The sequence below is a fragment of the Lissotriton helveticus genome, chromosome 2_1 (genome assembly GCF_964261635.1).
Source record: "Lissotriton helveticus chromosome 2_1, aLisHel1.1, whole genome shotgun sequence".
NCBI lineage: Eukaryota > Metazoa > Chordata > Amphibia > Caudata > Salamandridae > Lissotriton > Lissotriton helveticus.
The window spans coordinates 2044868964-2044887029 of NC_136059.1; positions in this window are offsets into that span (position 1 = coordinate 2044868964).

The following is an 18066-nucleotide window of genomic DNA, read 5'->3' on the forward strand; positions in this document are numbered from 1 at the left end:
TCAAGTACTTTCAGCCAGATTCAATAATCATTCATCTAGCTGTTTATCATGTTTTTTAAAAAAATGTGTTCTTTCCTAGAAAGAAGGGCATTCTCCCAGTTACCCTTCTATCCCTTGCTACTCTTTTTCCTAATCCGGACTTCTACGCTTTTTACTCAGATGTCAAATTCTCCATTCTTAAACCTTTTTTCCCATTTGATTTTCCTCTCTTTTTCCTCTGCTCTCTTATCCTCTCAGTTCTTATCCTTCTTGTCTCTCCTTTTTTCTAAACCATGTTCTAAATATAATCTCCCCTCTCATTCCATTGTGTTCCGTTCTTTTCCCTACCATTTCTCCATGATCACCTAAGATTCTGTACTTAATTACTATCCTGTTTAATGCTCTCTCATCCTCCCTCCTTTACCCTTGTTCCTCCTTCCTTTCATCCTATTACTTGATTCCATTCCTTCTCTCACTTATTCCTCTTGTCTCTTCTTCCTTCTAGTCTCTTTCCCAATTTCCATCCTCAATGACCCACTGTTGTAGGGTAGACTGCGGCACAACTGAATTCAGGCAGAACGTGCAAATGTTCACGGGCGTCAGGGCAAACTTAGCCATCACCCCTCCAAAGCCTAGGTCCTTGCACCTTAGGCCCCTTTTGCTCTCCCAGGTTCACTTATTCAGGAGGATAGGTCATAACATGAGAAGTGCCACATCTGTGTGAAATGTGTTTCTAGTAAAGGGAATTTCTACATGCTAATTCCAATAGTGTTGTTTAATTAGATGGAGGCTAAATAGAGGCGTTGATAAAAAAACTTTGCTTTGCTGGGCCTGACAAACGTGTACATTCTCTCACAGTGGAAGAACTGAAGGCAGAATGCTGAAGCAAATGAATCATGTTTTTGCATTTAATCAGTCAGCTTTAATTCATCTATTTTGTAGATTTTTATCTATTTTGGAGATTTTCTGAAATGTAATTCAGATCTATTTAGGAGATATTTTTAAATAGTAATTTAGGTTTCCCAGAACAGTATAAAACAAATCCCACAGATGTTTAACCACAGTGCACTGTATTTTCACAGGCTCGTCTCCCCTCCCCGCCACCAACGCAATTTTTCTGCTGATGCAGGCGGAATCAAGAAGGAACACCCGCACATTAAATACAGATCACCTGTTTGTCGATTAGTATGTAAAATTTAGAGTAAATATAAAGACAATGCGGTACCCTGCATTGTTTCAGCAAAGTCAGCAGCATGACCCAAACCGCATAGTTCTCATTTTGTTAAATCTTAACTGAGCTCTTTTCTGAACTGCGAGCCTTTCAAAAAGCAGCATCTATGTCTATCTCCACAAATTAACTTTCATCCCAATCTACTCTGGTAACAGTAAATCATGTGCAAATGAGCGTCATTAGAGAGAGGTCAAGAGGAACAGCAATTTTCAAGTTAGCGATGTCAAGTGCAAGTGCTGCTGGAACTGGAAGACAGGGATAATTCTATGTAACGGCGAGGCTGACACCGTGAAGGACACGTACAGCGTTACCAGCTCCATACACGGACAACCCGACCTAAGGATATTACACCAGAATTAGGGGATCTTAAGGCAGTCCTGCTAACATAACCATCACTATGTAACAAAATACAGGGCCTGACTCTAATCAGTAAGGCTGAGTCACCAAAACTACACAACAACCGAGCTGCCAATACTGATACCTGACTTCAATGCTGTTAATCAGATGGGTGCAAGGAAACCAAACCAAGCATCCAACAGCTTATTATTAGCTTTTATTTTCAATAGTCAAGCAAGATTTGTTTTCAAGTAAGAAATATATAGGAGATATATACAAATCAATGTCATCAAATAAATACACACGCCTTTTTACACTCACACTTTTTACATGCACACTCACTCCACATTATTCATATGTACACACAAATCCACATTGATACACATCACCACAAACAACATAAACAACATAAATCCTAACAGACCAATGTTGTTGTTATGAAAACTGGCCTGGCCACTCTCCAACAAAAATTCTCTCTTAGATGTTAATAAATGCAAAACAAATGTTGTCAATGCAGTTTTTCACAATATAACATAAATCTTAATCCAACCAAAGGAACAATTTGAATGGCAGTGGAAATAACAAGGTCTACGAGTTTCAAACCCCGTGCAGTGTGGGGGTTCTCATCACGACCAACAACCACAACTTCAGACCAAACCACCACTGTAGGTTTCTTCTGCTTGATGTTTTAAAGTGTGATTAGTCACAAGAACTTTTCGGCCAATAAACGTCCGTTTTTGCCAAAATTCATAAAGCGCCCGCACCTTCGATTTCTCGTGCGCAAGGCTCGAAAATCAGAGTCAGCTCCCCTCGTCGCGCTGTGTGTGTCTGTGTCGGCCCCTTCCTATTATGGCAATGACTTGCTTGAAAGTTCTCGCTTCCACTCGGGTGGAAGCGAGAACATATTAGGAACATAAGAACATTATCTTTATTTTTACTCTAAATGGCATGTACGCGCCTATCACTTTGACTTGGCATGACAAAGTCCACAATTTTGTAAATGTAAACTTGGACAAAGCGATTTGGGTTGTCTGCACTAACACGACTTTATTACCCCCAAAGGAACTCTTCTTACAACAATAAGGATCTAAATCCACAACTTACAGGTTGCATGCAGCTCCTCGATGCTGGTATATACCTCACTGTGCTATATTAAAAGGCTTTTGTGTCTGAACTGAAAAGCAGTAGCCCACACACATACCTAATTAAGCTCCAAATCTACACAGTCTTGATAAACGATGGGATTTGCAGCAGGCGCATTACCCCGCTGTGCTACTTTATGAATCAAACCTATCACTGGACAAAAAACAGAACTCTCCCAGAACTGTGTTAACCACTAAAGTTGTTTTACCGCTCATGTCATTCATTCAAAACTGATTTTCAGACAATGATCTCTGCAGCAGGAGTCTAAACCCTGTCGAATATTTTAAGAAGCAGCCACTTTGTGACCAATCAAGAACAGATTTACTGGAATATATGTCCTTGTTGCCAACTTCTTTGCAGCTTATATTAAAACATTTATTATATGTAGTCTGTTAGGCTTTACTTTTCAAACTTGGCCCCTTATGACTGCACTCCCTTCCCTCTGCCACATCTTCACCCACAATTTTTGGGTTTCTGGAGAAAACAGTTTCCAATTCCTTGTATTTTTCGATCCTGATATTTTAGAAACAAAGCACCATTTTTCTGAGGCCATGTGCCAAATCAAAGATGAAAAATTATAATTTGGTTTAAATAGATCGAAGGTAGACCACTCTACTATCACTTTCCAAGTTAAATGTCTAAAGGTCGCTGAAACAGGTGCGGAGCTCTGTCTTGTGTGATTCTGAAGACGCAGATGCCAACTGAGAGTGAAAGTGATGTGGATGTCCAATGTCTACTGCACTGCACGTAGTTTCATGTACTTCAATTGTCTCAGATGCCTACCTCGCCTCCTCGACCTCGCCTCAGAGAGTCATCACGCACACTTTTTAATGTGCGAGCCAAATGCGCATAAGCTTCACCAGGCAGCAGATGACCCCCTGGTCCCCTGACCGCAGCGCGCAGAATCGCAGGCAGTGACATCGTCTACGCACTGTGCGCATCTACATCATTGATGACATGGTCAGGTGCTTTATAAACAAATTATTATAATGCGTCAGGTATAGCCTAATAGGCTGTCTGCTGCTACCTAAATGACATTGACATCGGCCGGCGGGTCACTGCTCACGTCACGTGACCCACGGACCGAGCACCAGCATTTTTTGCAGCCTAGAGAGAATCGTTGTGCTCAGGTGGCCTTGCTGGGGGCCGATTTGGCCGTGTTGTACCGACCATGCAATGTAAAGTAAAATATAACATTGCATTAAGCACAACCAGGCGGCCCGGTTGTGCTTAATGCAATATTATGTTTGACTTTACATTGCACGGTCGGTCCGACACGGCCAAATCGGCCCCCAGCAACAGAACCGGCCTCCTGTCATAAAACCGCCCCCCACCCCATGCAGCCTACGGGGGGATTGCCCGGTGCCCAGAAATGCCAGTCCGGCTCTGCATACAAAAAATCGGACGATCCCACATCTGAGGAGAGTATAGCGACTGAACAAGATACCAGACCAACACGTCCACCAGTCTCCAATGTCATTCAACAGCAAGAAATCACTGTGGCAATAGCAGGACCAAGAGGCTTGGCTGAAAAGTCTTTTTAGAGGTAGGCCAGTCATCGAATCACCCACCAAAGGATCAAGAAATAGAGAAAACAGGCGAACCAGGAAGGGACAAAGAAAAACCCCAAAACAACCCAGAAGAAATCTGAAGAGGAACTGATTATGAACATTGCAGATGTCACTTTATCTCCCATTGAACAATCACTATTGAATAAAGGTATGACCTTCATTCCGACCTATACAACCAACAATTTTGAAACTGGGGTAGCCCTCTTCAAATTTTTACGCAAACTGAGATTGCGCTGGTTTTTTCATCAATTATCCAAAGACAGGGGGGGCGCTAGAGGGCGCTCTGCAAGATGGCCGCACCTATGTGAGGCTCTGCCAGACTGAGCTAACTTCTGCTTAATAACCGCGATATCCAGCGTCATCCACCTCTATAATCGGTGGTAATCTACTCCCGCTGACCTGCGGAGCCGATCTGTGTGTTTTCCTGGCAGCGGTGGACTTCGGTGACGAATTGCTGCGTCCATACCTTTCCGCCGCGGGCCCCGTCGCATGGCGGCTGTGTCAGGCCCGGAGCTGCTGAAGCTGGCCTGGTGATTGGTGCGGAGAACCGGGGTCCGTTAGCCTGAGGTGGAGTCGCACCGGTGGTGGCTACCGGAGCTTGGACAGTGGAGGGGCCGGCAATGATCTGCGGAGCCTGATACCTGCACGGACGGCCGGCTACGGAGGACCTGTGGCTCTGCCTGGGCCGACTGCGGTGAGTGGGGCTGGGAACTAGGTGAGGCCGCGGCTGCGGAGGTGGCGTGCGGCCGACTTGGGCCCGGTCGCGCGAACTGTTAGGCGGCGGGGGCGGAGTGGGGGCTGGAGCGGCTGGTTCATGCCGAAGTCCTCTGTGTGCTGCCTGGGGGCCCTGAATGGAGGAGACACCTCTTGCTGGAATGCCCTGTCCTTTTGAACGTGCAGGCCAGTCCGCGAGTCGCTGATAGCCGGCATTGGTTAAACGAGGCCTGAGCACTGTCGGGCCAGCATAGAGAGCGTAGACCTGACTCCGCTGCACTTCGTGTGGTCTGAGTTAACGGCCAGTTGACGGGGAAACCTATTCTGCACCGTGCTGACACTTGAAGCTGATCTTGGAGGTGCCCCAGCTATATATTTTGCGGTGTTAGATCACTGCTAGTGTTGCCGGGGTACTGTCTGACTGGCATAAGTACACCATCAACCGCTCCTTTACTGTGGCCAGTATCTTTATATAGTCGCATCCTGGCTGCGTTAGTGGAAGGCGACATGGGAAGGCCTGAGCGCAATCAACCTAAACTCAGCTTTGACACGCGCAAAACTGCAATGTCTTCCTCACAAACCGAGTCCACCGTGGATTCATTAGGAGGGTCGGGGAGTAGGCCGAATTTGGAGGCCACGCTCATAGCTATGCAAAAAACATTGCAATCTATAGAGGGTACCATGGAGGCGGTGAATCATAGGCTGGACCATATGTCCACACAATTTGAAAGGCAGAATGAGAGAATGGATGAGGTGGAGCGAAGGGTGTCAGCTACGGAGGACGGCCTCACAACGGTCACTGAAAAGGTCTTCAGCATGGAGCATGTGCTGGCAGTCATACAAGCCAAGAATGAGGAGTTGGAGGGGTGGTCCCGGCGCAACAACATCCGCGTCACGGGGCTGCCGGAGTCCACGAACGTGGGTAAGATGGAAGACTTCATGGAACGATTGTTTGTAGACATCTTCGGATCGGACCATCTCTCCAAAGTGTTTATAGTTCAACGTGCGCACCGCTCTCTGGCGAAAAAGCCGCCACCAGGTGCACCACCACGTCCCATAGTTGCCCGCATATTAAACTACAGAGACAGAGACGCACTGCTCCGCCTGGCACGAGAAAGGGGTACCATCGACTATCAAGGCAACAAACTGGAATTTTTTCCTGACTTTACTATGGCTGTGCAAACGGCGCGGAAAGAATTTAATGGCGTGAAACAACTTCTTCGCACAGAGGACATACCGTATGCCATGCTATATCCTGCCCGGCTGCGGATTGGTGCACCATTGGACAATAAAATATTCACCTCGCCGAAAGCTGCCATGGCCTATGCCAAAACACAGAAGAAGCGTAAGCGCAACTCGGCTACGGCACAGGAAGGCGACGCTGAACTACATGAAGACGGCTGTTGGTAGTTTTACATATGTGATGAGGATTTATGACTGGACCGATGGTCCCTGGTGCCTTTACAATAGACATGCTGTTTTTTCATGGGGGGGCTGCCTTACTTGCACCGGACCATTGCGAAGCATATACCCTGCTGGGATTGTCGATTTTTGATGACCAGTCTTTGAGACTGGCTGCAGTGCTGGAAAAGTGCTAGTATGGATCTGCTGTTTGGTTCCCCAAAACAGTGTTATGACTTTGATATTGTGACAGTGGTGTTCGGTTGTGGGCCTGGTCTCTAGTCCTCTATTTAAGATGTTTTTTGAATATATATTCGGGGTGCAGGTCATTGGTGGGTGATGTTGGATGCTTAATCTTGTGGCTTGGTCGCCTCCCGTATTTCTTTTTTTTTATAAAATTTTTATTTTACAGTATATCAAATGAAATAGAGAGGGGAGGGAAAACTGTAAGAGGGGGGACAGGAAAGAAAAGAAGAAGACAGGCGACACATCGCCACAAAACCCCACACAGGGGGAGCAAAGACAGGGAGGGAATCCTTCAAGGATAAGGGGCGACAAGGCTCCAGAGTCCACAAGAAGCTAGCGATATTCCGATAAGAAAGTCCGTTCAGTTCAGCTCCCGTGCAGGGCAGATAACCCAACATTGGACACGGCTTCCTCAGACATAAGAAATAGCCCGAACATCATCCAAGGTCAAGCGGTCATCCCTAAACAGAGCCAGTCGCAACTGGAGAAGGAACATAAAACAATTACCCCAACTAACCCCCCTCCCTCGTCCCTCCCCAACTACTCCCTCCCCCCAGTGGCGGCGGCCAGCAAGCATACAGAGCAAAATAGACCTTCAGGAAATCAAATCTGGAAGAGATGCAGGGACCGCACCGCTGAGGGACATACTGCCGAGGGCAGGCCTCGGGATAGAAACCTCACAAGTGGGCCCCAGTTATACATAAAATTCTTGAAGTTCCCCAGGAAAATGTCAGAGAGACGTTCCATGCTTAACAGATGCCACAATCGGGCATGCCACAAGGAAATAGCGGGAGCAGATGGGGACTTCCACGCAGCTGCAAGCGTCATCTTAGCCGCACCTAGACACAACCACATAACACGCTTATCCGCCCTAGTCTGGTGCTCAAGCAGCGGGTCCCTAAGCCCTAATAAGACAAAAGCCATGGAGTCCGGGATCGGGTAACCCAAAATATCCTTTATGTGGGATAGAATCTCATTCCAGAATGGCTTGATGGTGGGGCACTCCCACCATATATGGCTAAAGTCTCCCAACAGCCCACAGCCCCGCCAACACCTATCTGAAGCAGTGGGAAATATGTGGTGCAATTTAGAAGGATATAGGTACCAATCAAAGATAAGTTTCATGTGAGCCTCCCTGAGGTCAGTAGAGTGATTATGCGCCGTCACGTCCCTCCATAAGCCCTGCCACTCACTAGTAGAAATATCCCTTCCCAGGGTGGACTCCCAATGGTCTTGATATCGCGGCCGCGGTGCCACGGCAGAGTCTAACAACAATTTGTACAGGAATGAAATTGCTCCTTTCATGGCAGACGTGCGGAGAAGGAAGGATTCAAATTTCGACAAGGGTCTAGTAGCAGCGTCCACTACCGCAGGCGACGTCGCCCAATGCAGGAGTTGGAGATGTCTGAAGCGTTCCGTCGGGAGAACGCCATAATCCCTCATACAGTTGTGAAAAGTGAGGGGTTCGGTGCCTTGAAACAAGTGGGTGAGAGCTCTACAGCCACCCTCCTTCCAAGCCCCAAAGGGACCTTCCGTTAGAGCCGGGGGGAAGGCCGGGTTGAAATGAATCGGGGTAAACGGGGACGGGAATGTGGTCCAGCGGTCGTCGCCGCTTAGCGTGTCCCAGATCTTCAACACTGTGCTCGTGGGAGTGCTAATGTAAGCGTTTTTGGGCCGGTCTGCTTTAGGCAACCAGGCCAGATCCCAGATGGAGCGGCCTGCAACGCTCCGGTCCATGTGGAGCCAATGTTTCTCCGACAACTGTTGGGACCACTCCACGATGACCCTCAGTTGGGCGGCCTTGTAGTACAGATGCATGTCCGGAAAGCCAACCCCCCCCTCCAACCGCGGACGTCGCAGAACCGAAAACGGAAGCCGCGCTCGGCCACCCTGCCAGATATATCTCAGCATCATAGTCTTCAAACGGCGGAAGTAGTCTAGCCCTATCGGAATAGGCAAAGCCTGAAACAAGTACAACAGTTTAGGAAGGAGCACCATCTTAAGGGCGTGTATCCTGCCCAGCCACGAAATGAATTTGGGCTTCCATCGCTCCAATTCAGTTTTAATGGAAGACAACATCGGGGGGAAGTTAGCGTGGAACAGGGCACCCACTGTGGAGGTCAACCTTACGCCCAGATAAAGCAAGGATGCCGACGCCCAGGCGAGTGGAGTAAGCAGCTGGGTCTGTTGCACCTCCCCTGTCGATAAGGTTAGATTTAGAATGTAGGATTTATCGAAATTAACTTTAAAGCCCGCCACCCTCTCGTAGGTAGAGAGCACCGTGTGAACATGAGGTAGCGACAGTGCTGGGTCCCTGATGGATAACAAGACGTCGTCAGCAAAAAGCGAGATCTTATGCTGCTCGCCTGTAAAGGGAAGCCCCAGAATCCGCTCGTCCTCTCGCACCGCCAGTGCTAACGGTTCTATACTAAGGGCGAAAAGCAGAGGCGAGAGGGGGCACCCCTGGCGCGTCCCTCGGGAATGACGAAATCTCGCCGATCTATGGCCGTTGATTAACACCCGAGAGGTAGGGCCACTATAGTTGGCTTCGATCATTCTAATGAAACAGGGCGAGAATCCGAAGGCTACTAACGTCCGGTGCAGAAACCCCCAGTCGACACGGTCGAAAGCTTTCTCCGCATCGAGCCCGACCAGCACTGCAGGTATGCGAAACCGTTCCGCCTTTTCAATGAGATGGACGACGCGACGTAGGTTATCGTGAGTCTGCCTGCCCTTAATAAACCCAGATTGATCAGGATGGATCAAGGCAGGCATCAGGTCCTGTAGTCTACCCGCCAGAATGGAGGAGTACAGCTTGGCGTCTAGATTGAGAAGCGCTATCGGGCGGTAAGAAGCACAAGAGGTAGGATCCTTCCCCGGCTTGGGGATAACAGTGATCAATGCTTCGGCCATAGAATCCGCGGTCCTACCATCAATCGCCATTGCGTTGAAGAGGGAGACTAAGTAGTCGCAAATGTCAGAGGCGAACGTTTTGTAGAAGAGTGCCGTGTAGCCGTCAGGCCCAGGTGCCTTGTGCAGCTTCAGGGCCTTAATGGCATCTAAGACCTCTTCTCGGGTGATGGGGGAGGATAGTAACTCGTTCCATTCTTTAGAGACTTTCGGGAGAGGCAGGCCCTCCAGGAAGGTGGATTGAGCCCCCGGATCGAGCGAGTCACTTGAATAGAGCGCCTCATAGAAGCGTCCGAATATGGTTGCTTTGTCTGCATCTCTATGCTGAACTGAGCCCGCATGGTCGCGAATTCCCCCTATATACTCTTTCTCGCGTTTGTCCCGAAGTTGCCGGGCAAGATGGTGCCCTATCTTATTGCCCTGGGAGTAGGAGGTGTGCCGAAGACGCAGAAGGGTAAACTCCGCCCTATTATTATAATGGGCCCTCAGTTTCCCACGCACCGCCGTCAGGGGGCGTAGGGTCACCCTGGAAGGGTTTGCCTTGTGAGCCTGGTCCAGAGAGGCCAGCTCGGATTCAAGAGCCTCCCTCTCCTCCCGCCTCAGCTTGTTCAAGTTCGCGTTGAGAGCGAGGCATGTGCCCCTCAAAGAGGCCTTGCATGCGTCCCAAGTGGTATACACCGATGTGTCCGTAGGGGGATTGAGGAGAAAAAATTCGCCAATAGCCTTGCGTAAAGCCCTACAGGACACCTCATCTCGCACTAGAGCTGCTGGGAAATACCACTTACGCCAACCATCCCCCCCGGTGGCCCAATGTAAACCCAGAATCACGAGGCTATGGTCCGAAAGTGAGAGTGGAAAGACTTCAGCCAATTGTATGTCCCCCCGAAGAGCCTGACTAACCAAGATGTAATCAATGCGGGAGTACGATTGGTGTACGTTGGAAAAAAATGTGTAATCCCTGGTCTGGGCATGAAGAAAGCGCCAACTGTCAATCAGTCCCATATCACCCAACTGACGTTTAGTTTCGTCTGAGAAGACGCCAGCGTCCGCCCTGCGGGCCCCAGAGCTATCCAATCCCCTGTCCCATACCATATTGAAATCACCCAGCAAGAGTAAGTGACCCTCCACAAAGGTCCCCATCTTGTCCAGCAGACCTTGCAAGAAGCCATTCTGACCCGCATTAGGAGCATACATTACAGCAAAAGTACACAGACGGCCATACAACAGACCCTTCACCAGGAGCCACCGGCCTTCTTTATCCCCACTCACCCCCGTGGGCTGAAAATGCAGGGAAGCCCGGAAGAGCAGGGCCACCCCTCTATGCTTCGTGGTCGCAGACGCCCTGTAAATAAGAGGGAACTGCCTATGACGAAGCCTCAGCTCATCCTTCCTAGCCAGGTGGGTTTCCTGTAGGGCAACCACATCTAAATGGTGATCCACAATGTACTTCCAGAGTTTCTGCCGCTTCTGCGGGGAGTTAAGGCCCTTTACGTTCCAAGTTCCTACGCTGACAGGCATAAGGGAAAGTAATAACTCCACGCCATGCACACATCCGAACAGCCCCGGGCCTTGTACTGGACCTGCAGATGCGCCAGAACCCACGCCCAAGAAAGAAAAGTAAGCGCAGGAACTCGAGGAAGAGATCTCAGCCACAACCACCCCAAAGGGCCCACACGGTCAACCCTCAAGCCACGCGAGACACCCATGATTCCAGAACATGCAGGGCCCAAAGGAGTCACACTACAGAGCAACATAGGAAATACAGGTGGGAATATCAACAAAGCACCCAACCACCCAACATACCCCCCTCCCGCCCGCCAGGTCGTCCTCCATCGGGAACCGAAAGCCAAATAAGACCTCCAACCCCAGCAAATCAAGGATAGGCAGTAAATCCCACATCTCGTCCCACGCTCAGCAATCCAGACATACCGCACAGAGCCGCCACCACTGGCCTCCCAACTCCCCCCCCAGTCCCAACACCCCCAACATCCCTCCCCATCCTCATTCTCCCCCCCGCCCCCCCCAAAAACAAGAGCGCAAGTAACAAGAAACAACAAAACGCCAGTTAAGGCACTGAACCTGAACCTCATAGTCTTCAGTTCCAGCAGGTCAAGGTTCGGGAGTCCCCCACTGGACTGGAATCGGGGCAGGGGTGTCAACTCGGTGACCCCCAGGTCCAAGGTCCGGGGTGTCTTCTCTAAAAGTACCTTTATACCCCGGGGACCTCAGGCCAAGAGCCCCTCCGACGCCATGCCATGATGTCGGGGTCATGCTGCTCCAGAGCCCGTCTGGGAATCCGTCATGGTGGCGGAGGCCACCGATGCCACTGCGGCCCCTCTCTCCTGCTCTCTAGTCGCTGGGTCCGGTCGTTGTCGTTCTGGGGACGGGCCCACCCTGTGCCAGGAAGAGGAGCGACGCCTCCGCCGGAACGGTGAGCTACGAGCCTCTCGAGATGGTTCCTCTTCTACGATGCCCAGAAGATCCATTGCCTCCCTCAGGGAAGTGATCTGCCGTAGCCTGTTCTCCCATCGAAAGATAATCCGGAAAGGATGACCCCAGGAGTAGGACACCCCGCGTCCCCGAAGGAAGGCGGTTACAGGCCGGAAGTCCCTCCGCTTCTGCAAGGTTGTCGCCGCCAGGTCCTGGTAAAGCTGGGGGCAATGGCCCCTAAACTGCAAAGAGGTGATGGTCCTAGCTTTCCTCAGAATCCTTTCTTTGACCTGAAAGTCGTGCACACAGACGAGGATATCTGGTGGCGGCCCCCCTCCCCTTCTAGGCAGCCCCACTCTGTGCACTCTGTCCATCTGGATGTCCCGCAGTTCCTCATCCTCCAGGACTTGAAGAAACAAGGCTTGGACGTAGCCACGCAGGTCCCCCGATTCTCCATCCCACGGTACCGCCTTGATGCGAATGTTATTCCTCCTGGAGCGGTTCTCCAAGTCTTCTGCGTGGGTTTGCAAGTCCAGATTCTGCTCCGTAAGTCGTATGATATCCTGTTGGAGTTGGTGCACGTCATGAGCCATGCTAAGGTCATGGTCCTCCAGCGTCGCCACCCTTTCGCCAATCCCATCTACGTCCCTCCGCACCTCCCGGAGGTCTGATGCCAACTGTGTTCTGAGTTCGCAGATGTCCTCTTTTATAGTTGCGAAAAGCTCCTTCATGAACGCTTTAGTCGCTGGCGCCTCATCATCCGATTGTCTGGAGGACCCGCTGGCTCCAGGCGACGCTGGTTGCTGCGATGACTTGGAGGCCCCCTCCTTCACCGTCTTCCCCCCCTTGCGCTGCGAGCCAGACATGACCGCGAAATGCCGTCACACTCCTACCACCAGGCCTAAGGTAGTCGCATCCGGGAGGATGAAGCTCAGAACAGTGACCTCCGAGTTCGGGACATCCTGTTAGCAGTGCTGCGTCACTCCCCTAGGAGCGGCCGCCGACCCACCAGAGCCGCGGGCACCGAGAGTTCCCTTCAATCCAGGCAGCAGTTAGTGGTCGACAGAACCCCTCCTCGATGCCGGCGTCCGGCAGAGAGCTCTTGGGACTCCTCCGTTTGCGCTCTTGTCTGAATCCAGGCCTAGGGACCCACAGAATCGGCCTCCAGAGGTCGCTACGCAAGGCCCCCTCCGCAACAGAGTCTCGTGCTAGCCTAGGGATCCTCGGGATCGGCCCTCCAAAGGCCGCTATGTAAGGCCCGCCGCAACAGGGGGTCGCGTGCCCCCGCACGAGGGGACCCTCAATCCGGTCTCCTTGGTCTCCAGCGGCGGCCCCTCCGCTAAAACTGGGCAAGATAGTCACCACTACGGGCCAACTGAGCAGCCAGCCAAAGGCGCGTTAAGGCCGCGTCGCGCTCCTTCCAGTCCGGGAGGCAGCCAAGAGATGGCAGTGCCGAGCGTCCTCCCGGCCTCTCTCCACTGGCGCCGCAGGAGTGCCCCCTGAGTCCGCCTGTCCGGGGCAGCAAAGCGTCCCGGTCGCTCGGACCGCTCAAAATGCCCCCTTCGATGAAGCAGCAACGGCACAGGCAGCCTATCCGGGTCACAAACTGCAGGGAGGCCGAGAGAGCTCCCCCGGTGTCACCAGCCAGCAATGCCTCCTCTCCCCCAGTCCAGGACGCCTCTCCTGACCTCCCCCCGGGCCAAGCTCTCCACTGCAGCGGCGCACCTCACTCCCTCCTCCGGCTCGGCTCACCCCTCTGTCGTGCCAGCTCTCCACCGATGCGTCCCGGTGGTGGGAACAGCCAATCACGCGCCCAGCCGGGCTGAATCCGCCGGCGCTCGCCCAGCCAGTCCACGTCTTCACCCTGCCGGAGTCGCTGTGCACTCTGTCCACGTCGCACTGAGCTCCACGACCCCACGGGCGTGATGCGTCCCGTTCTCAGTCAGGCCCCAGCCGGGATCGGCTGCATTGGACGGCCCCCCAAGGCCAGGCTCCGGTCAGGCCGAGGCTGAGCCTCCAGCACCCGAGGCCGCTGCTTCACAGGCCGCAGCCCGGTTCCGCACTAAAAAGCGCCGTAGGCACCAAATCGCCTCTCCGGCGGCACCGGAGCGCTCCGCCAGCCTTCACCTTCCTGTCAGTACCGAACAGCACACCAAGGACCCCGCTGTTCGAAGCTATGTCGGTGCGGCGTCGGAGAGGCTCAGGGATGCGTCCTACTCCGACGCCATCTTGGCCACGCCCCCGCCTCCCGTATTTCTGCATACGGTAGATACACGCCTCTACGCCCCCACGCATGGGAATACCCCACACACTACTCACAGTTGGGATGGGGGAGGGTGAGCTGGGGAGTTGGGGATGGCATTGGCAGGTTGGGGTTGCTGAAGTGGGTGGGGGGATGATGGGTGCAGACGAGAATTTTCAGAAATGTTTTGAACCTATGACTGGAGTGGGTAAAGGGGGGTGTGGGGGTGGGGGTTGGCTTCGGCAAGTTGGGGGTGCTGAAGTGGGTGGGAGTCCGGGGTGGCTGGCTTATGGGACACAGGGATGTCAGATGGCACACTTTGGAATACACAAAGAGCCTGGTGACTACTGTCGACATGTATTGAAGTTTTGGAGTTGGAAGACGAATGCCTTGTTTACCTTTAGTAAGTTGAGAGGGTGTTCACCGACTATATGGCAGGATTTACATTCTACTGTTCCCTACGGATAAAGGAGGCACGGTAAATTGGCTAACCTGGAATGTGCGGGGTCTAAATAGGCCACAAAAGACCAGGCAGGTAATAGCGTACCTGAATAGGCATGATATGCAGGTAGTCTTCTTACAAGAGACGCATCTTCGAGGGCAGGCGGCAGAGACGGTAGCTAAACAGTGGGCGGGGACGAGACTAGCAACTTCGTATTCCTCATACGCCAGGGGGGTAATGATCCTAATTAAAAAGAACATTCAGTTTGTGAGTCTACATGAGGAAGTAGATACAGAAGGTTGCTATATTATTATGCATGGTAAATTGTGTGGCACACTACTAACAATGGTCAATGTTATGGGCCGAACATTGATGACCCAGATTTTTATGTCAATTTATGGAACACGGTGTATGCCCTTCCTCCCTCTGCACTTGTCTGTGGGGGAGATTTGAATGTGACGTTAGACCGCGCCTTGGATAGGAAGAAGGATTGACAAAGTGCGCCGAAAAGAGCGAGTGGAGCAGTGAGGGATGGTATGAATGTGCTGAGTCTGGTAGATATGTGGTGTCTTGGACATCCGGGGGTGAAAGAGGGTACCTGCTACACGTCTGGGTATGATACTTGGTCCCGCTTAGATTATTGGCTGGTGACGAGAGATGTGTGTGGTTGGGTGCTGAAGACAGAGCATTTGCCTCGCACGTTGTCGGATCATGCTCCTGTGTTAATGGAAGTATGGATGCCGTCGCATGCACAGACACCATTTTCGTGGCGACTGCCGCCTGGGGCGCTGTCAGATCAAGTGCTGCGTGAAGGTTTGCGTGAAATGATCGAGGACTATTTTGACAGGAATGTTGGCTCGGTGGATGATGCGTGTATTGTTTGGGAGGCCTTTAAGGTGACGGTGCGTTGGGCATGTATTGGTTTGCAGTCTGGGGTGCTCAAGTCGCTCTGGACCTCCATGGATAGACTGGAACGTGAGTTGTTGTGTCTTGAATGGCTCTACGAGCAGGAGCCAGCCGAGGCTTTATTGGCTGACATACGTTCGAAAGTTAGGGAATATAACGAACTAGCTGACCAGGAGGTTAAATATTTATCAAAGCGCTCTAGGGCACGGTAGTATGGGGAAGGTGGTCGCCGGGGGCGTGGATTGGCAGATAGACTTAGGGAACCATGGGCCAAACATTGCGGAATACAAGAAATTAGGGATGGAGATAGGACTGTAACGGATGCGGACGGCATATTAGATTGTTTTGTGCAATATTACACGCACATGTACGAACATAGGGAAACGGCGGGAGACGACGAAATTGCACAATACTTGGAAGATATAGCATTGGTCTGGCTATCGAAGGGGCAACAAGATTTTTTAGTGCATCACATCACAGAAAAGGAACTAAGGGATGCGATTGCGGCATTGCCAAATGGTGGAGCGGCGGGTACCGACGGGCTTCCGTCCCAATTCTATAAAGAATATGTGGACTTACTTCTGCCCCATTTGGCGATGGTGCTGGAGGAGGCTCTAGAACGGGGACAGCTTCCAACAACGATGAGAGAGGCCCTCCTGGTGGCTCTCCCGAAGCCCGGTGAATTGCAAGACCGGTGTGAATCATATCGCCCATTGTCCCTAATGAATACAGACATGAAAATACTCGCCAAAGTATTGGCTAAGCGCCTGCGTCTGATATTGCCCGAAATGATACTACCAGACCAGTGTGGCTTTGTGCCACTGCGCTCCACAACACGCAATCTGAGAGCGTTGTTTGCGGTTCTTCACCTACTTAAGCCTGATCTCGCTGCGGTGGCGGTCCTTCAAGACGCCGCCAAAGCGTTTGATTCTGTGGCTTGGAAATATATGTTGGCGGTGTTGCATCGCATGGGTGTGCCTTATGTATTCACGTCTTGGATCACCTTACACTACACCAATCTGATTGCACGTGTGCGGGTTAATGGTCGTGTGTCGGCGCCCTTTGTTATACAGAGAGGTACGAGGCAGGGATGCCCACTCTCGCCTTTATTATTTGCTATTGTTTTGGAACCTCTGGCCTGTATTTTGAGACAAAGACACGCTGCATCAGCTTTGCGGTTCCTTCTCCGATCATTGGCGGTTTCCATGTATGCCGATGACATTGTGTTGTATGTCCGTGAGCCTGATAAATATCTTGAAGGGGTGATTAGGGAATATATTAGATTTGAGCGCTTTTCTGGTTTATCCATTAATTGGGATAAGTCAATATTGCTACCTTTGACAGACATTACCCTACCCTTTCATTTGGAGTTCCCCTTGGAATGGGCCACAGAGCCTGTTAGATATCTGGGGGTATGGGTACATAGAGACTCCCAAGAAATAATTCAAGCTAATTATGGTATAGCGATTTCGAAAATGGAGGATCAGGTGACGCGCTGGAAATGTTTACCCCTTACGTTTGCGGACCGGATAGCCCTGATTAAAATGGTGGTGCTTCCTAAGTTGTTGTATTATTTTGTAAATAATCCTCTTGCCCTGACATCTCATTTTTTCGCAACGCTTCAGTCCTTATTAATCACCTTGGCCTGGGGGGGGAAGAAACCACGCGTGAAGTGGGACACTCTGACTAAGCCTTATGAGCTTGGCGGGTTTGCCGTGCCGGATATGAGATTGTATTATCTGTGTGCTCAGGCGCACTTTGCCTCGTACTGGATCTCGGCACCGCCATATACCTCTCATGTTGCAATTGAGGCTGGAGCGATCTATCCGCTGCCTTTGAAGGCGATGATAGTGAATCCACACTCGGTATATGAGAAAGGTGAAGTAGACACGGTGCAGTGCACTGCTAAGGCTTGGCAGGATCTGGGGAGGCGTTCGGACCGCTTGCCGCTGTACGCTCCGGCCATGCTTTATTACATCATGCACGCATTTCAGGACCAAGTGAAATGGGGACACTTCGGCTGTTGCACGGAGCCGGAATACAGACCACGGGAGATGTTTTTCCCACGGGCAAATTCATTGCGCTGCAGAGCTTACTGGATCGTACTGATAATGGAATTATGGCTACATTTGCTTATGTTAGGTTACGTGCCGCGGTCCGCGATCTCTATGCATCATTTCCGATGGAACCACCTACGCTCGGTGCGTTACAATTGCTGTACACCACGACTTCCCGTGTGAAGATGATTTCGCGATAATACCGGGCGTCACAGGCAGACGAAGGAGGGGTGAATGTGTTTGCTAGGGCTAGGTGGGCTGCTTGCTTGCTGGAACCATGGCGATCGCCGTTTCAGGCGTGGACCACATAGGCACGAATCCAGATCACGCATTGTAACATTATTTGATGATCAACAGTTTTTTAAATATAGATTGATAAGTGGGCACTACATTTCATACTCTTATAGTTCATTCGCGGTTCAGGCAAGATTTGGGTTGTGGATGTGTTTACCTAGTTT